The following is a 26,551-nucleotide window of genomic DNA, read 5'->3' as shown; positions in this document are numbered from 1 at the left end:
GAGGGATTGCACTGGGAGTTATACCTGATGTAAATGACGAGTTGATGGGTGCAGCACACCAACATGGCACAAGTATACATATGTAACAAACCTGCACGTTATGCACATGTACCCTACAACTTAAAGTATAATAATAATAAATAAATTAAAAAAAAAAAAAAGAAAATAAGGCCCTTTGATAACAACGCAGACATTACAATTGGGGACATACACCTGGGAAATAACTGTCCTATCATTTAACTGACTGTTGTCATTTGAGTTTTCTTGTCACTTCTTGTGAGATTAAGAAAATTATGTTCCAAAGAAACGATGCTGCCATATTCTTGGAGATCAGTTATACACCAATGTTGGATACTACCTATGAATTTCCAGTGGTTTGCTTTGCGAAGAGGCTTACATTTCCATCTGTGATGCATTTTGCAATGAGTGGGTTTGATGTCAATGCACTGAAAGACATCCCTCAAAAACAAAAGGACAAGAGTCATCAGCTCCACAAGAGTCATCAGCTCCCACACAAAGTAAAAAATGTGAACCTAATTTTAGCAGTGTTAATAAGGAGCAATTATCCATGAATCACTGCATCAATAATGCCTGTGTTATAACATCCTCTCCTCCTTAAGGCACAGGAGCAAGTCGTACATACTTGTCTGGGAACCAGTTTCATTAATACTGTTGTATCTGAGCAAAAATGAGTAGCAATATCTGTTACCAGTTTCATTACCTTTTGGAGTTTTGGATAACATATCTATACTGTGATGTTTATATATTTTAATGAGTTAATTTTCAGTGAAATTGTAATTCTAACTTTGCATGTGAAATCAAGTTCATACATAATAAAGCTTGCCTATAATAAAAAAGAGTTGGTGACATAGATGCAGTTGAAGCTGTTAAAGCAGATGTCAGCCAGGGAGGGTGTATAGCCCTTCGCATACCTATGATATCTACTCCCACAAAAAAAGAGAAATGAAACTACAAATTTTTGCACATGATTTCAGGGGGATTTGTGGAGTTCGTATCTGTGATAAAGGATCCATGGGTCTCAGTTAGAAATTTCTGGGATGGCACAAGAAGATCCAGGGTCTTACAAATATTTAACGAGTGACAGCAAAGCTGAAAAACTTAGTCATGTGCTGCATAGTGACATTCGATTAATAACAGATTGCATATACACTGGTCCCATAGATTATATCATATTTTTATGGTATTTTTTCTATGTTTAGACACGCAAATACTTACTATCGTGTTACAGTTTTCTACAGTATTCACTAAAGTAATAAGCAGTACAGGTTTGTAGTCCAGGAGCAATAGGCTATACCATATAGCCCAGAGAGTAGGTTATACTATCTAGGTTTGTGTAAGTCCATTCTATGATGTTCACACAAAGACAAAATCATCCAATGATGAATTTCTCGGAATGTATCCCCATGATTATGTGATGCATGACTGTAGAGAGATGGAATAATTTGTTAAGGTAAGTTTTTGCGACAAATAAGATGAGTTATATCCATCATGCTTAACGACAGCACGTTCAATTTTTCTTTTTTGAGACAGGGTCTCTGTTACCCAGGCTGGAGTACAGTGGTGTGATCATGGTTCCCTGCAGTCTCAATCCCCCAAGCCAGGCTCAAAGGATCCTCCCACCTCAGCCTCCTGAGTAGCTAGGAATACAAGCCCAGCTGATTTTCTGTATTTTTTTTTTTTTTTGTAGAGACGGGGTTTCACCATGCTCAAACTCTGGGCTCAAGCGATCTGCCCACCGTGGCCTCCCAAAGTGCTGGGATTACAGGCATAAGCGACAGAGCCCTGCCAGTGCATGCAGTTTCTTACAAGTGTCAACTCTTGCCAGTTGTTATCCATCTGTCCCATGTATTCAATAGTAATACTTATGGTAGGCACTGCTTAATGAGTGACTACCATGTGAAAGCCACTCTGCCTGGCATTAGGGATGCAAAGATTAAGTCCCTCACTATGACCTCAAGGAGTTTTACAGTCCAGTTGGAGGATACTTATAAGTAAATTAAGTAGCAATAGTGAAATATGTGTTTGAAGAGGTATGTGCAATGGGTGTTAAGTGAGAAATGGGAAAGAGCACCAAAAAGCACCTAGGATTTGTACCAAGGGGGTTTAGGGAAAACTTCTTGGAGGGAACAAATAGGCTTTGTTCTGAAGGATTAATTGGATTTAGCTTGGCAATGCTCCAATGTAATAAATAGCATAGCCGTCTGTTCTGGGACACATAAGTACTTTCAGAATGGCCTGAATATAAAGGACAAGAAATAGAGAAAGGCAGTGGGTAGAAATGAGACTGGAGAGGTAAGCAGGGCTAGGACACTGGATGCGAGTCATTCCAAAGACAAGCAGGTAACACTGTGTGAGGAAGCCTGGTTTAAGACAGACAGTTGTGTGAGTTTTGGACCGCAATGAATTGGGGACCTCATAACCAATGAAAACACATTCACATTCAATTAGAAGAAAAAAACATGGTCAGGCACAGTGGCTCACACCTGTAATCACAGTGCTTTGGGAGGCCAAGGCAGGAGGATCGCTTGGGTCCAGGAGTTCAAAATCAGCCTGGGCAACCCAGAAGACCCCTGTCTCTATAAAAAAGTAAAAAATAAAAACACTGCCTGGCATGGTGGCATGTGCCTATAGTCCTAGCTATTCAGGTGGCTGAGGTGGGAAGATTCATTGAGCCCAGGAGGTTGAGGTTATAGTGAACTAGATTATACCACTGCACCCCAGACTGGGTGATAGAGCAAGGCCCTGTCTCAAAAAGAAAATCGGGGGGTGTGGTGGTTCACATCTGTAATCCCAGTACTTTGGGAGGCCAAGGCAGGCAGATCACTTGAGGTCAGGAGTTCGAGACCAGCCTGGCCAACATGGCAAAAACCTGTCACTACTAAAAACATAAAAATTAGCCGGGTGTGGTAGTGCCCGCCTATAGTCGCAGTTACTTGGGAGGCTGAGGCAGGAGAATCGCTTGAACCCCAGAGGCAGAGGTTGCAGCGAGCCAAGATCACACCTGTGCACTCCACCCTGGGAGACAGAGGGAGACTCTTTCTAAAAAAAAAAAAAAAAAAAAAAAAAAAAAAAAAAAAAAAAAAAAGAAAAGAAAAAAAAAGAAGAGGAAAAAAGGAAATCCCCATTATGTTAGGCAAACAAAAACAGCCAGTTGTGACTAGTGGCTAAATCAAGAAGGATCTTACAACATATCTTAAGTGGTTTGGACTTTACATCAAGAGTCAGAGAGTGCCATTACATAAACTTAAATAGTGGAGTACATAAAAGACAAACTGATGACGTTGTAAAGACTGGATTAGAAGGGGATAAAACTGCGGCCTGGGAAACTGGTTAGGTAACTAAGGCAATATGCAATACTTGAAATGATAGTGGCCTGAAACAAGATAATGGTGGTGGCTATAAAGAGGAATTTGATACATTAGAGAGATATTATAGAGCCAGAAGCAAAGGCACTCAGTAATGGATTGGAAGTGTGGGGCAAAGGAGAGAAAAAAAATCACGGAAGTCATTAGCTACAAAAAATCTTTAAAATGTATTGATTTCTCTAGGAGTGGTGGCTCACACTTGTAATCCCAGCACTTTGGGAGGCCAAGGTGGGAGAATCACTTGAGGCCAAGGTTCAAGATCAGCCTAGGCAACATAGCAAGCCCGTTTACCAACAACAACACAAAAAATTTAAGAAAATAAAAAAAAAGTATTGACTTCTATTGGTTTGCCAAATGAAGTTTTAGTATTAAATCCAAAATTGAGTCAGAACAGCGAACTGAGGCAGCCATCTTCATCTTCTCCCTCTTTTTTTCAGTTTGTTTTGAAATTTAGTTTTATATACTTAAGACTTACCTTCTGGCAATTTGGAATTAAATTTCTGAGATTGCTGTAAATTATTTCCGTTCTTTGTTTCTCTTCCTCTTTCTTACTTCCCTATTTTATTTTAAATATTTTATTGTTTTAGTTGAATGCTAAAACATCTTATCAGAACTTAGTTTTTAAATTTCTCCACCCAGAGAGCCGCGGAGCCTTTAAGTATCAGAAATTTGTCTCCTTGTCAGAATCTTCTAGATTTCCAGACGTTTCCAAGCCGCTACATATAAATGTTGGAGAAAAACGTGTAATTCTCATGTGTAAGTAGGCTCTTTTTTCAGCGGATACATTTAGCATTATAGTCAATTGTCATTTCCTTGCCTTAAAAGAAGCTGTTTTCATCGTAAAGGTGTTTTTTCACCACATAATTCAAATTTGCATAGGTACTTCATATTTTAAAAGGTGACTAACAGATATGTCACTTAAAAAAACAGTAACATTTAAACGACTGAGAAGGTAGGGCTCTAAAAAGTGAATGCGGTGGCGAGGGTGGGAGGGGGAAGAGGCAAACAGGTGCGAAATTCCCATCCCAAACTCCCTCCTACAAAGACCGAATGGCAACTTAGTTGTGCAGGAAGGTTCCTCCTTAGGAAGGGCAGACGGCCCGATCCGGAGCCGAGTGAACAGTGGTTCTTGCCGCAACCGCCACGCAGCCTCGCTGCCGCCCAAGCGCGGACACCTGGTTCCTGGGTCCCCCTGGTTCCTAGGTCCCCCGCGCGGAGCTCCGGACTCCTCGCCCCCTCTCCGAACAACTTTCTCCCTGCTTGAACTGATTCTCGCTGTTGGCAGACTGCACAGTCACAGCATCCAGCCGGAGAGGACCTGCTTCGTCGGGTCTGGAAACAACTACCGCGGCAAAGGAGGCCGTTTCGCCGTGGGAAGAACAACAACTCCAGGCTTGTCCCACGGCAGCCCCTCCCTGCGCCGCAAGGCGCCTTCCCCCGCCCCGGAGGCTCTGCGCCGCGGGCGGGGCGACCCCGGGGGTCGCGCGCCCTCTGCCGGAGCGCGCCCCCTCCCAGAGCGCGCGCCCGGCGGCCTGCCGCGGCCCCGGCGCCCCCGCCCCCTCGGGCGCTCCGTAGCCGTGACGTGCACGCCGCAGTGCCGGGGACTCGGCGGGGCGCCGGCCGGCGGGCGGAGACCGACTCGGGATCTGTCCGAGCAGGAAGCCAGCCGCAGCCCGGCTGCTGTCGCCGCCCCGTCCTGGTTCCCGTCCGCGTCGTCGCCCTCTTCACTGGCCCTCATCACTTCTCACTGCGCCCTCCAGCTTCACCCGCACAGGTAGCCCTGCCGCCGCGCACCTGCCTTTGCGCCTGCACCGGTGAGTGTCCCGGAGCCCCCGCTGCAGTGCGTCGGCGCCGGGGTCTCGCGGTCCCCGGCCCGGCCTTGCTCCCGGGCCTCCTGTAGCAGCTCCGGAGCCGACGCTTCTGTTCACTGCCCGAGGACGCGGGTGGGAGAAGCAGGTGATGGGTGGGCCCTGGGCAGCGGTGGGGCCGAGGTGGTTCTCGTTTCCACCGAGAGACAGTTTCCTTTCATGGGTTCTCATCACCAAGGTCCCTTTGTGTTTCTTCCCTGGCTCCCAGGTAGAAGCAGAGCACTCAGGTGCCTAACTCGGACTTGGACACTCCGTGATAGTTTTATTTTCTCTTTTGTAAACACGCTTAAAATTCAGCGCAGGGAGAGCGTAATTTGTTCTGAGATGTGAAGATCAAAGGATACCATTAATAGTCTAATCATGTAGGAGACCAGATTGAGACTTTCTAAAGCCTTATTCTTAGTCTCTAGGTAGTCCAGTACCTTGAATATGTCAATTTACGGATATGCTACTGAACAAGAACTTTTTTTGTTAATTTCCAAAAACTCCCGAAAACATTAAAATGCGCAAACTCTGGGATTTTAAGTAGAACATAATTTGATAGGGTTATTACTAGAACATCCATGTTTAAAAGTATTTCCGCACAGTTTAAAAAATTCATTACATCTTTTTTTTTTTTTTTTTTTTGAGACGGAGCCTCACTCTGGCGCCTAGGCTGGAGTGCAGTGGCGCGATCTCTGCTCACTGCAACCTCCACCTCACGGGTTCAAGCAGTTCTCTGCCACGGCCTCCCGAGTAACTGGGATTACAAGCGCCCACCACCACGCCCGGCTAATTTTTTTTGTATTTTTAGTAGAGACGAGGTTTCACCATCTTGGCCAGGCAGGTCTTGAAATCCTGACCTCATGATCCACCCGCCTCGGCCTCCCAAAGTGTTGGGATTACAGGCGTGAGCCACTGCGCCTGGCCAAAAATTCATTACATCTTATCTGGCATAAAGTGATGTGGTGGAGGGATGCTTAAATCCTGATTTACAAGTATTAGTGAGAAATGAGGAGTACTGCCCTAACTTAATAGACTGTACGGGCTAAACAAGACTCTTTTTTTTTTTTTTAATGCTCTGGTGGTATAGAGGCAGTCTAAATAAAGTCAGAATTTGAGAGTTTTAAAAATTAACATTTTTTTTTTGAGGCAGAGTCTCGCTCTGTCGGCTCACTGCAACCTCCACCTCCCGAGTTCAAGCGATTGCCCTGCCTCAGCCTCCCAAGTGGCTGGGACTGCAGGCTCACGCCACTGCTCAGCTAATTCTTGTATTTTTAGTAGGGACGGGGTTTCACCATGTTGGCCAGACTGGTCTCGAACTCTTGACCTCAAGTGATCCACTTGCCTCGGCCTCCCAAAGTGCTGGGATTACAGGTGTGAACCCCCGCGCCTGGACTAAAAATTAACACGCTTAAGGTTTAGCTGAAATTTATCTTCACACCATAAAACGTGAATCTTGAACTTGGACTGGTAGTGGTCATGGTACAAAGGTTGGCGGCAAAACAGCATTTCTGTACAAATTAACTGAATTTCCTAGATGTCTTGAGTTGTGGTTTTCAAACTGGAGAATGTTTAGTGAAAAAATTACCTTTGTGCCTTTTGCCCTTAATTGTAGAAACCGCCGCAAATGTTACAAAGTGGGCTGTAGCCAGAGCTCGAAACCATGCCGCCGTTCAAAATAGCTCACCGACTTTTATATATACAGCTCATTTTGAGTATTTTACGTTACTTAGGAATTGCATCCACATTGGTAAACAGAAGTCATTTTAGTCTTATGTACATTTACCTACTACTTTTGTATTTTGTGTGTGTGACATACTGTTTATCATTCTCTCATCTTTGTAAGTTACAATTTTGTTTTCAGAAACCATTGTAAATGTCAGTAACAGAAGTATGAATGACATTTAAGGAAAGATCATGATTAAAAACTGTATAAATATATAAAACTATGTATGGTGTACATGTATATTCTCGGTTAGTGCCCAGAAACATGAGCAAGAAAAATGTAATGAACAATTACAATATTTAACGTAAATTAATGCAATTAAATATTGTATTAAAAACAAAAGATCGTAAATCATAACCAGTAGGGATTATCTGAAATGGATTTTTTTCCCTGTTTATGTTTACATGGTCAAGTTTTAAAATAACAGTGGCCAGGAAATCTGAGAGAGGCTGAAGGCTCTGTTCTCATCCTGTTGTGACTTTGCCTGGAGTCTGTGGTGTATCATGTAGCCCATTGTTTAGACAACCCGGCTGTATCTGGGTTCCAAAATGTAGCTTTCTTTAGAAAATTTTAAAGACTTTGACCATGTGAGGCTTGAATGGATACAAACATCCAAACATTTGAAAAAAACTAACCCATTTTAACTTTCTGTTGATAGTTGAAGCTCCATTTTTGACATGTAAAATATCACTTTTAAGAAGAGTTTACTAACCTCTGTGTAGTTTTCATTTTTATATATTAAAATATCTTATCTAAAAATAAAATATTTAAAAGTGTTATAACTTAAATACATCTCAGAGTTTATTTATTCATTTTTTTTTTCCTCTCAGTTGGAGTCTTGCCCTGTCACCCAGGCTGTGCAGTGGCACGATTTCGGGTCTCTGTAACCTCAGTCTCCTGGGTTCAACTGATTCTCCTGCCTCAGCCTCCTGAGTAGCTGAGATTACAGGTGCCCATCACGACACCTGGCCAATTTTTGTATTATTAGTAGAGATGGGGTTTCACCATGTTGGCCAGGTTGGTCTCAAACTCCTGAGCTCAAGTGATTTTCCTGCCTTGGCCCCCCAAAGTGCTGGGATTGCGGTCTCATAGAGTTTAGTTATGATCCCCATAATGAGATATTTCATGGTAATTTGTGAACCGGCCCTTTACTACTATCAGATTGTTGCACATTTATTAGGCATCTACCATAATTGGACAGATCACAGATTGAGGGGCTTGATCTACAAAATAATTTTCTAGGCTAATGGTCTTGTCCTTACACAGATGAGGAAGTCTAGGCTCAAAGAATTAAATGCTTGCTCCAGAAGGGCAAAGTCTGGATTCACACCTGAGTCATTTGGCCACGAAGCCCGTGTTTTTTCCACCAGAACAGTTTGCCTTGGTTTCAGTTCACTTGGTGGACTGTTTAAACCGGCAAAACTGGTATTATGTCAAAGAATGTAATTCAAGGTTTGACAAAAGCATCCAGGAGTAGATGTGATAGGCCATGAATGTAGTTCTGGAACTAATTTAGAATCCTCTTTTTGTGTCTTCATTCTCAAGTTGACAGCCTTGAACAGTGATGCTGCTGCCTTCTCATTTTTCGTCTGGTTCTAGAACATTATATGTATTGTGCACGTTTAACTTTGATAGGTTTATAAGAACTAGAATTAGATTGTAATGTTCCTGGTTAGGATAGAACTGTAAAATTTTCCCCTAATGAAAAAGATAGATTATTGCCCATAAATGCAGTGGCTATCCTTTAAATATTATGTAATTAATTCTCTAATCTTGAGAGGGGGACTTGTTTTTAGATTATGATTAAATTGTCACTTAGAAACTATTAGGACAAATCTTTTCTATGGTCTGTGGAATATCCCTTGAGCTGCAATAGACATAAACGACAAAAATGAGCACGTAAAGTCCATTTTTTTTTGTAGCAAACTAGGAATCATGCATTTCAGCAGTAGGATGTAGTTGGGTAAATGAGCAGAAGCAAGGTAGGAAGGCTGAGTTGGGTGGCTACCATTATGGGTTTTTTCATTATTTGCCTTGAACTATTAGGAATTTTTTATCTCAAGGATATTCATATTCAAGTATAAATACGAAACCACCACCTGATATAAATTAGTAATATTACTAATATAAATTGGTAATAGATGGTCTGTGACATCCACATCAAGAACTAGAGTTAAATAAGCTTAAGTTCTCTTTTGGAGGCATTATATATATATGTGTGTGTATATATAATCTATATATTTATTAGGCATCTACCATAATTGGACAGATCACAGATTGAGGGGCTTGATCTACAAAATAATTTTCTGGGCTAATGGTCTTGTCCTAAAAGACCAAAAAGATGGATGAATGTCTTTTTCAACAAATATTTACTGAGGGCCCACTGTGTTTTAGATATGTCAAGTGTGAAATGATTCCTCCCTGTCCTGGCGTATCTTTGGATTCAGGAAATGGCGTGTGTGTGTGTGTGTGTGTGTGTGTGTGTGTGAATTTTTTTTTTTTGGAGACAGGGTCTCATTCTGTCATCCAGGTTGGAGTGCAGTGGCATGATCTCGGCTTACTGCAGCCTCCATCTCCCAGGCTCAAGTGACACTCCCACCTCAGTCTCCCGAGTGGCTGGGACCACAGGTATATGTCACCATACCTGGCTACCTTTTTTGTATTTCTGGTAGAGAGGGGATTTGCCATGTTGCCCAGGCTGGTCTTGAACTCCTCAGCTCAGATGATGTGCTGTCTCGGACTCCCAGAGTACTGGGATTACAGGCATGAGCTACCATGCCTTGCTGGCATTATATAATGTTCAGAGAAACCGGGATCTTTTGCATTTAAAATGGTTCTGATTTATTTGACAAATTTGAGTGGACTGGAATCTGTAAATATTTTGCAGTGTCTTTCTAGTTACTGTTTTCAAAAATTAGCTTATTTTTCTTATTGATTAATGTACGAATGACATAATGGTTTGAGAAATGACCATAAGTCCACCAAAAGTTTTCTCTGTGAGTACTGAAGCATAGAAAGTGAAACCTAAAGAAGAAATCTGACATCTTTAGAAATCTTGCTGGTGCTAAAGAGAGAGGAAATAATATTTTATACAGAAGGCATGTCTCAAGTGAAACCAAAACACCGAAGCACATTCCTTCAGTGTATATTCACATGGGGTAAATATCAAGCTGAGTAATGTGCACAAAGGAAACTCCTACAAAAACACAGTCATCTTTTGAGTATGTTAGGTCATTTGTTATTTTATTTGAAAATAACCTGGCTGGGGCACGGTGGCTCACACCTGTAATCCCAGCGTTTTGAGAGGGCAAGATGGGCAGATCACCTGAGGTCAGGAGTTGAGAGCAGCCTGGGAAACATGTTGAAACCCCATCTCTACTAAAAATACTAAAATTAGCTGGGTATGGTGGTGGGTGCCTGTAATCCCAGCTACTCGGGAGGCTAAGGCACAAGAATCACTTGAACCTGGCAGGTGGAAGTTGCAGCGTGCTGAGATTGTGCCACTGCAATCCAGCCTGGGCGATTGAGTTTGACTCCGTCAAAAAAAAAAAAAAAAAAAAAGAAAGTAAGCCGCTGACTAACCTTTACAAAGTAATATATTTTGTGTGGCAGAATTTTTTGATTTCTAATATATGTGGATGAACATCTTTTTCAACAGATATTTACTGAGGGCCCACTGTGTTTTAGATATGTCAAGTGTGAACTGATTCCTCCCTGTCCTGGCGTATCTTTGGATTCAGGAAATGGGAAGAGTTGCAGAGATAGGAAAAAATAAATAGAAATCATCCATTTAAAATCCAAAGACATACATGTCAAAAGCTATTAACTTATATTCATATGGCATTTTATTGCTTTAATATAATTGTATATGCATCTGGTCCTTAAAACAACTCAATGAAGTAGATTTAGTAAATTTATTCCTTTTCTATAGGTGAGGAAATGGAAACTCAAAAAATTAAAAATACTGACTGCTTGTGGTGGCTCACGCTGGTAATCCCAGCACTTTGGGAGGCTGAGGTGGGAGGATCACTTTAGCCCAGGAGTTTGAGAACAGCCTGGAGGTGAAACCCTTTCACAAAAAAATATTGTACAAAAATTAGCTGGGTGTGGTGGTGCATGCCTATAGTCCTAGCTATGTAGGAGGCTGAGGTGGGAGGGTCTCCTGAGCCTGATAGGTCAAGGCTGTAGTGAGCCGTGATTGCACCACTGCACTCCAGTCTGGGTGACAGAGCAAGATCCTGTCTCTAAATAAATAAATACATTACTTAAAATTAAGTAACTTCTTCAAGGTCAGTGTGGCTACTTAGAAGCATCATTGAGAATGGAACCTTTCTCTGTGTAGTCCCAAAGTAGTAAGTCCTCCCCTTTCCCCCTATTGCTTATGTATTTAACCTCACCTTATGGCTTCAAGTCAGGTGGTTCAGGAAGTTCTGAAAACTTAGGGTCACTAAAATGGTGATTGTTAAATTGTTACAGGTTTGTTTTTTTTAATGGAAGGTAGGAGATGAGCATGATGCATCATGATGGAACTACTTTAACATTTTTAATAGATTACTAGACTGAAATTGGTAATTAGCTGTTCTAGTTGGAGAATTTTTAAAGAAAACCAACAATTAGTTAAAACGAAGGAGAAAAATGTTCTGGGGGAATTTTGAAAATAACTTTTGTTACTTTGTGCATTGGTAGTGATCTGATAGTTACAACTGTCTTGGTAAAGACTCACTAAAGAACTGTGTGTGTGTCTGTGTTGGTTCCTTTATGTCTTCATTTATATAAAACATACTTGAGTGTCTACCACGGACCAGGCACTATTCTAAGTGCTAGGGATACAGTGATTAAATTAAGACCAAGCCCCTGTACTGACATTTTATTGTTGTTTTGAGTTAAGTTAATTATAGACTCTTCATACTAGTATGTAATCAACAGAGCTGACCCTAAAGTTGGGAAATAGACAGTTGTCAGAGTGGTGCAATTTGAGGGCTACTGCATGACTTATTTGCTCTGGAATATTCTACTCCTAACCCGTCTGTCAAAGACTCCCAGACTATTGGGTTATGGCACTGTTACCAACCTGCTTTGATAAATGTAAGTATGTTTCATCATTTGTCACACTTTCAGCAAAGAAAAGTGAGGTAAAATAAGTGGGAACTAGAGTTGGACACGGTGATGCATACCTGTAGTCCCAGCTACTCAGGAGGCTAAGGCGGGAGGAATGCTTGAGCCCAGGTGTTCCAGGCCAGCCTAGGCAACGCAGCCAGATTCTGTCTCAAAAAAACCAACAACATGCAAGCAAAAAGTAAATGGGAGTAGGATTGATATGTTGGTGTTGTAAGAGAAGAGATTAGCAAAGTATAATTTTAATAGCAGCTATTGTTTTTTCTTTTTTTGAGACAGAGACTTGCTCTGTCACTCAGGCTGAAGTGCAGTGGTGCGATCTTGGCTCACTGCAACCTCCGCCTCCTGGGTTCAAGAGATTCTCCTGCCTCAGCCTCCCAAGTAGCTGGGATTACAGGTGCTCGTGACCATCCCCGGCTAATTTTTGTATTTTTAGTAGAGATGGGGTTTCACCATGTTGGCCAGGCTGGTCTTGAACTTGAGGTGATCTGCCCATCTTGGCCTCCCAAACTGCTGGGATTACAGGCGTGAGCCACCGTGCCTGACCGATAGCAGCTATTGTTTATTGAGCTTTTACTACCATGTCAGATACTATGTCAAGTGAGTACTTTTGTATACATTAGCTCAATCACTGTCACCTCAGTGGTGTTGGTGTTATGACCTTCATTTTACAGATTAGAAAACTGAGGGGCAGAGCTGTTAAATTTCCTCAGGCTTATTTGGTGGTACTGGAATTTGGGTCTCTGTTAGGTCTAAGCATGTAGTAGATACTAATGTGGAAGGGTACTTGTGTGTGTGTGTATACATATATATGTATATATGTGTATACGTATATGTATATATGTGTATACGTATATGTATATATGTGTATACATATATATGTGTGTGTGTGTGTATATATGTATGCGCACACACACACACATATAGAGACAGACTTCTGATGTTCTATTAGGATGTGTGACACATCACGAAGGTGGGAGTGATAGGTGTGGGGAGTCAGGATAGCTTGTTGGGTGAGCGGTGGGAATTGGGGTTGGGAGGAGATGGGAGAGTATTGCTTGCCTGACTACTTGGTTGTCAGGCTTAATCCTCTCTCTGACAGCCCTGGGGCTCCAGAGTTGCATTTAAGCACAATGCTTTCTTGTCCAGCTCCTGGGTAAGAGGATAGGCAGACCTGAGGCAATCCTGTCACTTATTAACTTGGTCAAATTATTTTATTTATCTGGGCTTCAGTTTTCTCATCTATAAAATGGAAGTAACAATATTACCTACCTGGTGTGGTTCTTGTGAGGATTGAATTAGATAATAATACATGTAAAACACAGATCACACTGGCTAGCACATATTGTATATTCATTATTATTGTTACTGGTTTTTTTTTTTGCCATATTTAATGTGGAATTTTCAAATAAAAGCAAGAAAAGCAATATATTAGTAATTTGGTTGGAATCTTGAAGTTGGCTTTTTTTTTTTTGGAAATGGAATCTCGTTCTGTTGCCCAGGCTGGAGTGCAGTGGCACGATCTTGGCTCACCACACCCTCCGCCTCCTGGGTTCAAATAATTCTCCTGCCTCAGCCTCCCGAGTAGCTGGGACTGCAGGCGCATGCCACCATGCCCAGCCACTTTTTATATTTTTAGTAGACACGGGGTTTCACTATGTTTGCAAGCTTCCCTTTTGATTTATGTGCAAACTGGAATTAGAGAACTACTGGCTTAAACTTTTTCTGTATCTTTTGGTTAGGAAGGGCTTCAACAAGAATAATGACAATTTGTTCGGGTTAACCAGGCAGTGTGTGGTAGAGGGAAGTGAAATATGTTACCAGAATCTCTTCATTGACTTTTTTTTTTTTTTGAGACGGAGTCTTGCTCAGTCGCCCAGGCTGGAGTGCGGTGGTGCAATCTCAGCTCACTGCAAGCTCCAACTCCCGGGTTCACGCCATTCTCCTGCCTCAGCCTCCCGAGTATCTGGGACTACAGGCACCCGCCACTACCCCCGGCTAATTTTTTTTGTATTTTTAGTAGAGATGGGGTTTCACCATGTTAGCCAGGATGGTCTCGATCTCCTGACCTTGTGATTCCCCTGTCTCGGCCTCCCAAAGTGCTGGGATTACAGGTGTGAGCCACCACGCCCAGCCCATTGACTTTTTTTTTTTTAAGCTTATTGGGGCTTACAGCATTTATATGGAGAAGACAACGCAGTGTTAAATTTCGTACCTAAATTAAATTGTAATGACTGTTTCAGCCTTTTTTTTTTTTTTTGAGATGGAGTCTTGCTCTGTCGCCCAGACTGAAGTGCAGTGGCGTGATCTTGGCTGTCTGCAAGCTCCGCTTCCTGGGTTCACGCTATTCTCCTGCCCCAGCCTCCGGAGTAGCTGGGACTACAGGCGCCTGCCACCATGCCCAGCTAATTTTTCTTATTTTTAATAGAAACGGGGTTTCACTGTGTTAGCCAGGATGATCTCGATCTCCTGATCTCATGATCCGCCCACCTCAGCCTCCCAAAGTGTTGGAATTACAGGTGTGAGCCACTGGCCTGAGCTTTTTAACTAGCTTCATTTGGAGGTGATTAGTTAATATTAGTTAAAAATTGTTAATTTTAACAATTATACATATAGTAAAAATGTATAAATACATGTTTGTATAGATCTTTTTTTAAATTTTTTTTTTGAGACGGAGTCTCGCCCTGTTGCCCAGGCTGGAGTGCAGTGGCATGATCTCAGCTCACTGCAGTCTCCCCCTCCCAGGTTCAAGTGATTCTTCTGCCTCAGCCTCCTGAGTAGCTGGAATTACAGGCATGTGCCACCATGCCCCGCTAATTTTTGTAGTTTTAACGGAGACGGGGTTTCACCATGTTGGCCAGGCTGGTCTCGATCTGCTGACCTCAGCTGATCCACCCGCCTCACTCTCCCAAAGTGCTGGGATTACAGGAGTGAGCCACAGTGCCTGGCCGTTTCTATAGATCGTAAAAACTGTTAAAAACTTAGATTTCTTTAGATAGTGTACTGTTGAATAATCAGACTTGGTATTGTTAGTCTTATCAGGCAAAGTCCCAAAAGGAAAGAGATTTTACCCCGATGGTTCACATGAAGAGGCTATTTGCAGAGGTTAGAGAACAAACAAGTGTGGTAAAGTGCTCAGGGATTAGAAACAGTAAGAAACTCTTAGTTCCCCAGAAATTACCCGAGCAGAAAGCTGGCATTGTGGAGGAGGGCTAGAGGGAGCTGCGGTTTTGAAGCAGGAGGGGCATGAAGGGAAGTTCCCTGATCTCTCCCCACTCTTCCTCCGAGTCTCCACCAGTGACTTACTTTGCTAGAACCCAGCTGGGGAGCCCAAATGATTTTTTTTTTTTTAAGGCTCATTCTTCCAGTGCAAGAGCAGAGAAGGAATTGAGGATGTAAGGGAGCAAATGGAGATTAACTAGAACATTATTTAGAACCTTTCGGGATTTGTAGCATTTCCTTGGTCCATTTAAAAAAACTTGTAGCATTGTGATACATCTGCAAAATGCTTGGGACTAATTGTTTTATACATGCTTTGAGAAATAGTTTAATCACTTTCTCATTTAACCGAACAATTATTTTAGGAACTTTTGATGATCCATATAACCCAACAAGAAACATAATCTAGGTCTGTTAACACAAAGCACTTTTGTTAATATATTGTTGTACTTTGCTGAGGTTTTCTGAAATTTTCTTCACTAGGCAGTCTGGGTTTAATGGAATACATGTTTCATTCATTAAAAATCTTTAGTGACTAAATTAAAAATATTTTGGCAATAAGTCTTTTGCTTTTCTGGAATTTATACTTCGTATTCACCTGGATTTTTTTTGACGACAAGAACACTAGAACATAGTGTTGACATGGTAATAGTTAATAGAAACAAGACTATTGGGAAATAGTTGTTCTTCCTTCCGAAGTCCTTTTGAGGACACATTAAATTTCTGTATAAATCTGTTGCAGTTTGCGGTTATCATGCAGTAGCTGATATTTTGCTAGCACCAATTTTACCTAGTTAATCTTAGTTCTGGTGAAAAGTTTGTGCTCTTTATTTTGGATAGATTCCTTAGGGCTTACTAAAGAAAATGATTTCTCTTCTTAAAGAGATGGTATGAACAATTCTAGGGATATAAGTAATACTCCCCCCAAAACAATTAGATTATGACATATATTTTCTTTCTTCTCTTGAGGATTCCAGTTAAAAAGAAGTACAAGATCTTACTCAGATTAAGAAGCAGCTAGAGAAGGCCTTGTTCATGACCTCCAGAAAAGGAAGAGCCATATTGTGCAGAGTTGAGCAAATTAATAAACATCTGGCTGTGAGAATTTAGCATACAAATCAAGTGTATTTCTGGATATAAATGTTATAACTGAGTTAAACAAACAAACAAATATGTTTCGCAGCTTGTCTTTTTTAAAGCGTATGGTGAAAATGAGAAACAGGTTTGGAATCAACTGAATAACACCTGTACAGCTGTGGTTGGAAACCAACCATTTAGATATTTTCTCTGTAAGTGGGCCTTTTTTTTTTTTTTTTTAAAGGAGTGATTTCAGACTTTTGTGGGATCTTCTAAAAACATATTGTTTATTTGGATTTGACATTGATGGAATTAGTATCCCGCAGGAGATATTTGAGGCTCTTAGTTTTTCCATGTTGTATTCTTTGAATTTCCTTGATTTGAGGATTGAGTTATTCCAGAGAGAACTTTTCTCTTCTTCCTTGTTATTTTTTTTCTAAAATTAGATGAACCAGCTGTGTTTTGGTTTGTGGGCATGATTTGCTGTCTGTTATCCTTTTGGTCTTAGTATCTGGGGGAAGAACAAAGAACCTGTGTGTGTTTTGAAGAGGAATGTATTAGTTTCTCTGCTCTTGTTCATCATGGTTGATCTTTAAGATGAGAAGAACGAAGAAAATACTTCACGTATTTATTATTCTTGTGCTTGATATTTCAAACAAAACCGTGGCTTGTATTGGCCACTGAGATGATGGAGAAAACAGATGAATGCAAAGTGAAAAACTAGTCGTCATGTATTCAAATAGCTAATTGAAGAGGTTTATGTTAAAGAAAGATTTTCTTTCATGTATGGGAGGAGGGAAAAGAAGGATGGAAATTGAATGAGTTTGACCATATGACCAGCTGTCACGACAGATGTTTTAGCAACCAGAAAGTACTTATTTCAATCAGAATTTAATGTTATATTTTATGGGGATGCATTCTACTAATAAGCCTTTTTTTTTTTTTTTTGAAGGAAAGTGAGGATAAGTTAGGAATTTATAAACCAATTTGGTGATTTAGTAAGTCATTAGTAAAAATGGAGATAGCCTGGTGGCTGCGTACAGTGATGCTAGTATGTTAGGAAAATGGGCTGTTAAAACACACACACACACACACACACACACACACACACACGCACACATACACACACACACACATTTTTTTTCCCCTTTTTGCCAGATGTGCAACTGTATACAGAGAGCTATTATTTATTAAAGATGTGTTTCTGGAACTGGCCCAGAATATCATGGACTTTGGTCCTGTTTTCTAGGTTTCTGCTGTTTAGTATATGATACTGATATAGATTAGTATTTTCAGAACATGTGGACAACAGAGTAGGTCAGCATGATTGAACAGTGAAAGGTTTATGTCAGAATGGGTTGGGGTGGCAGTATATTGTAATGATGGACTGAATGAGTGATCTAAAATCATCCTAGCGCAGTATAATTATAACAGTTCTTTTCTTTTTGAGATGGAGTCTCGCTTGGCCATGATTATAACAGTTCTTGAGGGCCGTCTCTTTGAGTCTTTTGCAGTTATTTTCTCATTTAATTCTCACATTGACCCTATGAGGTGACTATTCTTATTATCCCATTTTATAGCTGAGAGAGCTGAGGTCTAAGTGATTTGAGAAGGTGATAGAAGTAGTAAGGAGTAGAGTCAAAAGATGCTTTCAGATGGTCTGGCTCCAGAGTCTCTGCTCCATTTAGAATTCTAAGCTCGCTTTTTCTGTGTGCTCTTTTAAACACTCAGAGCTTTGAAAATCCCTTAAGGGTTAATGTGTTCTGTTTTTATCTCCCTACACAAAGAATAGTAAAATGGTGACAATCGTGCATCTATGGCCTACTTTCAAGTCCAGGGAAGACAGTTCTTCTGTGATACCCACTTTCCTCCTGAGCCAGACTCACCCTCAGATTTCTGCTCTACACAGGGCTCTCCAGCCTCCCCTGAGTGGATGAGAGAGGGGAGAACTCCTAGACCCAAATCTAAGCCATTGTCTACAGCTCTTGTCTTTTAAATCTCTTAACAACCACCTGTTTTAGTTATATACCTGTTATAATTACATACTTGATGTATGTGCTTTAAGCAAATGTATTCCCGTAAAGTTTTGTGTAAATTAAATAATGAATTGAATTGTAATTTAAATTTTTTTTTTTTTTTTTTTTTTTTTTTTGTAGAGATGGAGATCTTACTGTGTTGCCCAGGCTGGTCTTGAACTCCTGGCCTCAAGTGATCCTCCTGCCTTGGCCTCCCAAAATGCTGGGATTATAGGCATGAGCCACTGCATCTAACCTGTAATTTTCTTTTTTTTTTTTGAGATGGGGTTTTACTCTGTTGCCCAGGCTGGAGTGCAGTGGCGTGATCTCGGCTCACTGCAACCTCGACCCTCCGAGATCAAGCGATTCTCCTGCCTCAGCCTCCTGAGCAGCTGGGATTACAGGCACCTGCCACACCTGGCTAATTTTTGTATTTTTTTAGTAGAGAAGGGATTTCACCATCTTGGCCAGGCTGGTCTTGAACTCCTAACCTCATGATCCTCCCCTCTTGGCCTCCCAAAGTGCTGGGATTACAGGTGTGAGCCACTGTGCCTGGCATAATTTTTTTATTATTCTGGGAAAGCTTCGTATTTAAAGGATCCCAGTGATAATTTCTTTTGTAAAGAGAAGAATCTTTGTATAAAACAAATCATTGTTTTTCTTGATTATATTAATAAAATATAGATTTTTCACATACTACTTTTGTATAAACATAGTTCTAGCTAAATACATATTTGATATAAACATGCCAAAATGAAATTTGATCTTACATCGTGCTTCATATTACTAACAAAAAAGGATTGAATAATAGTTTTTTTCTTTGAATAAATGTCACTTGTTGGATTTGCACTAAAATGTACTTTGGTAGGCTTATCTACAGTAAGAATAATATTCTTTTAGGCAGTAGGTTGAGGTTCAGTATGTAACACCATAGTATATTATTTTGTTATAAAATTCATTAGGTAAATGCTAGAGTTCTACTTAAGTGCTAGAATCAGTATTTTATGATTCTGAAATAAATTATCTGAAAATAAACAATTTTAGAGCGATAACTTAAAAATTTATAGTTGAAAGACAAACTACTCTTTGGAAAAACATTTTTGTGTAACCCTGGGTAAAATATTTGTTTCCTGTAGTTAATATAATGTTAATGAGGTCTTGATCCCAGACTCATTGTGATTTGTGCTCTGTGTGTAAACGCTCAACAGTGACTACTTTGTAACCTAATTAATAGATCCAGTGGCCTCATTTAGAGCATTATTCTTTTCCAGCCTCTTCAGCTATTTCTTTTTTTGTTTTTTAGAGAGCGAGTCTCACTCTCATCCAGGCTGGACTGCATTTGCACTATTATAGATCACGGCAGCCTCGAACTCCTGGGCTCAAGTGATCCTCCACCTCAGCTTCCCAAAGTGCTGGGATTATGGATGTGGGCCACCATGGCTGGTCTCTAAACTCTTATTGTGTGATTCAAAATCCTTCATGACCTAATCTTGGCCCACTTTTTCACTATAGCACTCATCACACTCTGCCATTCTTCACTCTAGCCCTGTTGGCCTCTTCCCCAAACATGTCTCCATTCTCCTTAGTCTTGTTCAAACAAACCCTTTGTCTGGAGTGCACTTCTCTTTAGTCATTCTTATCCATCTTTCAGTACCTGCTTGAATTAAATATTTGAAAGTAGCCACCACAAATTTACTGTTTGGGATTATACTGGTATTATAATGTACATCAAAAGTTATGTGATGTATGTGTATCTTCCTTCATTCTTGTCTAACTAGATTGTGAATTACTAGAGTGTAGAAACTGCCTAGCAAGAGGCTTTGTAAGGTTTTGTTTGATCAGTGGATCTCAGATCTCAGGATTTTTTTACACATTTAAAAATTACTGAAGACCGCATAAAGATTTTGTTTATGTGGATTATATCTATTAATATTCACTGTATTAGAAATTTTAAAATGATTTGATCCAGGCCAGGCACTTTCAGAGGCTGAGGCAGGCAGATCACTTGAGGCCATGAGTTCAAGACCAGCCTGGCCAACATGGTAAAACCCCGTCTCTACTAAAAATACAAAAATTAGCAGATCTTTCAAATTTAGATGATATTAAACAATTACATTCTTTTTTTTTTTTTTTGAGACGGAGTCTCTCCCTGTCGCCCAGGCTGGAGTGCAGTGGCGCGATCTCGGCTCACTGCAAGCTCCGCCTCCCGGGTTCACACTATTCTCCTACCTCAGCTTCCCGAGTAGCTGGGACTACAGGCGCCCACCACCACGCCCAGCTAATCTTTTGTATTTTTGATAGAGATGGGGTTTCACCGTGTTAGCCAGAATGGTCTCGATCTCCTGACCTCGTGATCCGGCCCCCTCGGCCTCCCTAAGTGCTGGGAGTACAGGCTTGAGCCACCATGCCTGGCCAAAAATTATATTCTTAGTATAAACTTCTTTAATTATTGGAAGGCTTTTATAGCCACTGGGGCAGATATAAGGTCTACTTTTGTGCTTTTCACTTGAAGGCTATAACTTTAAGTACAGTGACTACTGGTATGTTTTGGTGCCACTGCCTTGATACTAGCTAAAGCTCTAGAAGTTTTACCCATCATTGCTTCTACATCCTTGTTGTAAATGTAACCACAGTGAAAAAGACAAACGTCTCAGTATTATTATGAAAATAGTTGTGACCTTTTATACCCTCTGAAAGGGTCCATTGACCATACATAGAGAGAACTGCTGGTCTGAATAATTGTCCTCCTGAGTTGTGAATGTGTGCAAGTTTCATGAATACTAGATAGGTAGAAACCTAGAATGTTAGAATCGGACATTATCCTAGAGTTAATTTAATTCCAATTCCATACAAGAACTTGAGGAAACTGGTTTAGAGGGCTTAAAAAACTTGAAGGTTTGGCCGGGTTCAAAAAAAAAAAAAAAAAGATCAGATAGGTAACCACTGGCAGAACTGAAAGATAATTAATTCGTAAGTCTCTTAGTTTGGAGTTCATTTTTCCTGTCAGTTTTGTGCAGTTAAAAAATTTAAAGGTAATTTCACATATACGACTATGACTTAAAATAATAAGCTTTTTTAAATTTTCCATTTTTTTTTTTTTTGAGACAGAGTCTCGCTCTGTTGCCCAGGCTGGAGTGCAGTGGTGCGATCTCAGCTCACTGCAACCTCCACCTCCTGGGTTCAAGCGATTCTCGAGCCTCAGCTTCCCGAGTAGCTGGGACTATAGGCGCACACTACCACTCCTGGCTTATTTTTGTATTTTTAGTAGAGACAGGGTTTCACCATGTTGGCCAGACTGGTCTTGAATTCCTGACCTCAGGTGATCTGCCTGCCTCAGCCTCCCAAAGTGGTGGGATTACAGGCATGAGCCACTGCATCTGGCCAAAAATAAACGTTTCTTTTTGTGCTATAATATAATAAAATTCTGTAGGGAAGATATTTCTGAACTCTTATGCAGTGCTCTAGAATCAAGTTTCATCTATTTATTTCACCTCTTAAAAAAAAATTACCAGAAGTGATGGCACGTGAATCTAGTCCCACCTACTCAGGAGGCTGAGGTGAGAGGATCGCTTGAACTCAGGAGTTTGAGGCTGTGGTGAACTATGATCATGCCACTGCACTGGGCGATACAGCAAGAACTTCAAAAAAAAAAGGCTAGGCTCAGTGATTTATACCTGTAATGTAACACTTTTGGGAGGCTGAGGTGGGAGGATTGTTTGAGCTCACTAGTTTAAGACCAGTCTGGACAACACGGCAAAACCTCCTCTCTCCTAAGAATAAAAAAAAGTTAGCTGGGCGTGGTGGTGCTGCCTCTAGTTCCAGCTATTTTGGAGGCTGAAATGGGAGGATTGCTTGAGCCTGGGAGTTTGAGATGGCAGTGTGATATAATTGCACCACTGAACTTCAGCCTGGGTAACAGAGTGAGACCCTGTCTCAAAGAAAAAAGCAGGCTGGGCATGGTGGCTCACACCTGTAATCCCAGCACTTTTGGAGGCTGAGGCAGGCAGATCACTTGAGGCCAGGAGCTCGAGACTATCCTGGCCAACATGGCGAAACCCCGTCTCTATGAAGAATACAAAAATTAGCTGGATGGGGTGGCGGGTGCCTGTAATCCCAGCTACTTGGGAGGCTGAGGCAGGAGAATCACCTGAACCCAGGAGGTGGAGGTTGCAGTGAGCAGAGACCACACCATTGCACTCCAGTGTGGGCAAAAGAGCTAGACTCTGTCTCAAAAAAAAGAAAAAAACTAGTAGACAGTATTACTTACACATATGTGTGTGTATATTTTATGTATATATAAATATAGATATATACATTTAAAAATTAATACAGTATTCTAACATAAAAGAAATTTATTAAACTATTAATTATAGTAATTACATTAAATATATTGTTTATTTCAGTTTGTGAAGGTGCACGCACTCCTCTACTACAAGGCAGAATAAAGTAGTCAGATACTACTAACATCTACATGTAGAATAATCATGAATGCAGCAGCTGTAAATTAAACTAATATGCGAGTGTTGTAATTGGTGACTCAAATATCTTTATTAGCATTGCTCTATTATGTGATTTTTCCAGCATGATGAACACCTTTTGGTCAAGTTCCAAATAAAGGACAGTCTTCTTTCAATTTATGTGTTATTGTATGTTTTTTAGTCAGTGAGTAAAGCAATGCAAAAATATTTTAAATATATGTGTACATATATTGGATTAGATTCTGGGCATACCTATGTTTTCCTCTGAATTTGCTGTTCATTTTACCTTCTATACATCATTAGTGGCATCACAATAATTTGAAAATTTGAAATAAAAAGTTCTTGGCCTGTACCCGCAGGGGCTGAATCAGTTTGTGGCATCCTCACAGACATTTGTGTTGGCTGCAGTATTTTTATTTTTTGTGTCATCTTCCTCAATTCATTCTTTTTTTTTTTTTCTTTTTGAGGTGGAGTCTTGCTTTGTCGCCTAGGCTGGAATGCAGTGGCACAACCTTGGTGCACTGCCACCTCCGCGCCCCAGGTTCAAGCGATTCTCCTGCCTCAGCCACCTGAGTAAATGAGATTACAGGTGTGCACCACCACGCCCAGCTAAGATTTTGTATTTTTAGTAGAGACGAGTTTTACCATATTGACTAGGCTGGTCACCAACTCCTGGCCTCAAGTGATCTGCCCACCTCAGCCTCCCAGAGTGTTGGGATTACGGCCGTGAGCCACTGTGTCTGGCCTTTAATTTATTCTTGAGTGTTGCATTCCTGTCTTTAAGTGAGACACTGAAGCTTTTACATTCTGAATAATAATACGTATAAATAAATATAAATAAATAATTAGAATGAATGTAAAATTAAAAAATGTTTCATTGAAAGTGATGTAAATTAGAAACTATAATAGTTATAAATAGTATATAGTTCATAAATACACATGATTTACAAATTCCTTTTTTTTTTTTTTTGAGACAGAGTCTCACTGTTGCCCAGGCTGGAGTGTGGTGGCATGATCTCAGCTCACTGCAGTCTCTGTCTTCTGGGCTTAAGCAATCCTCCCACCTCAGCCTCTGAGTAACTGAGACTACAGGTGCGCACCACCACGCCCGGCTAATTTTTGTATTTTTGTAGTCGGGCTTTTGCCATGTTGCTCAGGCTGGTCTCTTAACTTCTGAGCTCAAGCCATCCGCTTGCCTTGGCCTCCCAAAGTGCTGGGACTTCAGGTGTGAGCCATTGCCCCTGGCCACGAATTCTATTCTTAAACAATTAAATTGGTGGAAATTTCTTGGATTTAAATAAATGAATTTACTACAGAAATTATATTTTGCCTCCCAAAACACTTTCACCATTTTTAAAAATAATGAAATAAGGTTTGTTGCCGGGGTTGGTCTTAACTCTGGGTATCAAGTGATTCTCCTGCCTCAGCCTCCTAAGTAGCTGGGATTACATGTTGGAAGAGCTGCCCAGTGTGTCCGCAATAATAAAAAAGAAACTGGAACATTTCACCAGTTTGCATTTGCCCTGGAACTATGGTGATCTTCTTTGGGTCCTTCCAGTTTTAGTATATGTGCTGCCAAAGTGAGCACCTCTCAGTGTTTTTATGGCTGTATGTGTTGCAGCATGCATAAATAACTTTTTTTACCTGTAGTTTTAGAATATTTGGATGTTCATAATCTGATCTGTTTTGCACCTGAATTTAAATACAAGATTTTAAAAAAAATTTCACAAAAGAATTTTCCCCCAAGTGTAAATAATTCGTTTTATTTTATTTTATTTTATTTTAATTTATTTTATGAGATGGAGTCTCGCTCTATCACCCAGGCTGGAATGCAGTGGTGTGATCTCGGATCACTACAACCTCTGCTTCCCGGGCTCATGTGATTCTCCTGCCTCAGCCTCCTGAGTAGCTGGGACTACCGGCGCCCATCACTACGGCTGGCTAATTTTTTGTATTTTTACTAGAGACGGGGTTTCACCATGTTGGCCAGGCTGGTCTCAAATTCCTGACCTCAAGTGATCCACCATCCTCTGACTCCCAAAATGCTGGGATTACAGGTGTGAGCCACTGCGCCTGGCCAATAATTCATTTTAATACCTTCAAGGGATAGTGAGTTTGGGAATAAGCAAAGGGTAGTAGCAAATTATTGCTGTAAAATACATGAACTATATATGAACTATTTTGCCATAGAGAATTTGTTAGTCTGGTTTTGCGTTGCTCTAAAGGAATGTCTGAGACTGAGTAATTTATAAAGAAAAGAGGTCTAATTGGCTCAGTGTTCTGCAGGATGTACAAGCATGGTACCAGCATCTGCCTCTGGTGAGGGCCTCAGGAAGCTTGCAGTCATAGTGAAAGGCAAAGGGAGAGTGGTTGTTGTCACATGGTGAGAGCAGGAGCAAGAGAAAAAGGAGGGAAGTGCCACACTCTTTTGAACAACTAGATTTCTTGTGAACTCAGAGGGAGCACTCACTCATTTGTGGGGGTGGCACCAACCCATTCATGAGGGGTCTGCCTGCATGCCTGAAACACCTCCCATCAGGTCCCATCTCTAACATTGGAGGCCACATTTCAACATGAGATTTGGAGGGAACAAATACCCAAACCATATAATTCCACCAAATCTCGTGTTCTTTTCACATTGTAAAATACAGTCATCCCTTCCCAAAAGTCCCCCAAAGTCTTAACTCGTTCCAGCAAGACCAAAGTCCTAAGTCTCATCTGAGACTCATCTCCTTCCACCCATGAGCCTGTAAAATCAAAACAAGTTATTTACTTCCAAGATACGGTGAGGGACAGGCATTCGGTAAACATTCCCATTCCAAAAGAGAGGAATTGGCTGAGAGAAAGGGGTTACAGGCCCCTGAAACCCAATAGGGCAGTCATTAAATCTTAAAGCTTCAAAATAATCTCCTTCGACTCTGTATTCCACATCCAGGGCACACTGGTGCAAGTCGTGGGCTCCCAAGGTCTTGGGCAGCTCTGCTCCCTCTGCTGCTCTCAAGAATAGAGTTGAGTGGGCCGGGCGCCATGGCTCATCCCTGTAATCCCAGCACTTTGGGAGGCCAAGGTGGGCGAATCACAAGGTCAGGAGATCGCAACCATCCTGGCCAACACAGTGAAACCTCATCTCTACTAAAAATACGAAAAATTAGCTGGGTGTGGTGGCACATGCCTGTAGTCGCAGCTACTCGGGAGGTTGAGGCAGGAGAATCGCTTGAACCCAGGAGGCAGAGGTTGCAGTGAGCTGAGATTGTGCCATTGCACTCCGGCCTGGGCTACACAGTGAGACTCTGTCCCAAAAAAAAAAAAAAAAAAAAAGAATAGAGTTGAGTGTCTGTGGCTTTTGCAGGTTCAGGAATGCACACTGCTGGTGGCTCTACCATTCTCACTTCTGGAGGGCAGTGGCCCCCTTCTCACAGCTCCACTAGGCAGTACCCTGGTGGGGTCTCTGTGTGGGGGCTCTGACCCCACATTTCCCCTCCGCACTACCCTAGTAGATTTCTCTGTCAGTGCTTCTCTTGCTTCATCTTCTTGCTTCTGCTCTCACCATGTAACACCACCCAGTCTCCCTTTGCCTTGCACTATGATTGTAAGCTTCATGAGGCCCTTTCCAGAAGCAGATGCTGCAGCCCTGCTTATACAGCCTGCAGAACTGTGAAGCAGTTGAAACTTTTCTTTATAAATT

At 41.2% G+C, this 26,551-nt stretch overlaps 1 protein-coding gene and 1 long non-coding RNA gene across 11 annotated transcripts in view; one reads left to right on the top strand and one right to left on the bottom strand.

Moving 5' to 3' along the window:
- Positions 1-766: 766 nt before the first annotated feature.
- Positions 767-4,948, bottom strand: LOC135970588 (uncharacterized). Its single transcript, XR_010586345.2, has 2 exons — positions 3,862-4,948; positions 767-1,443 (listed from the first exon to the last, which is right to left on the bottom strand). It is a non-coding gene; the product is annotated as an uncharacterized lncRNA (long non-coding RNA).
- A 67-nt stretch (positions 4,949-5,015) lies between these two features.
- MYO6 (myosin VI) overlaps positions 5,016-26,551 on the top strand; it is a 165,700-nt gene continuing 144,164 nt past the window's right edge. For all 10 annotated transcript variants that reach the window (XM_065543812.2, XM_065543811.2, XM_074037612.1 and 7 more), the window contains exon 1: positions 5,016-5,200. The gene's annotated coding sequence lies outside the window, so the exon portion shown is untranslated. The remainder of the gene's footprint in view (positions 5,201-26,551) is intronic.

Source organism: Macaca fascicularis, chromosome 4 (genome assembly GCF_037993035.2).
Source record: "Macaca fascicularis isolate 582-1 chromosome 4, T2T-MFA8v1.1".
Classification (NCBI taxonomy): Eukaryota; Metazoa; Chordata; class Mammalia; order Primates; family Cercopithecidae; genus Macaca; species Macaca fascicularis.
This window is presented reverse-complemented; position numbering and strand designations above follow the sequence as displayed.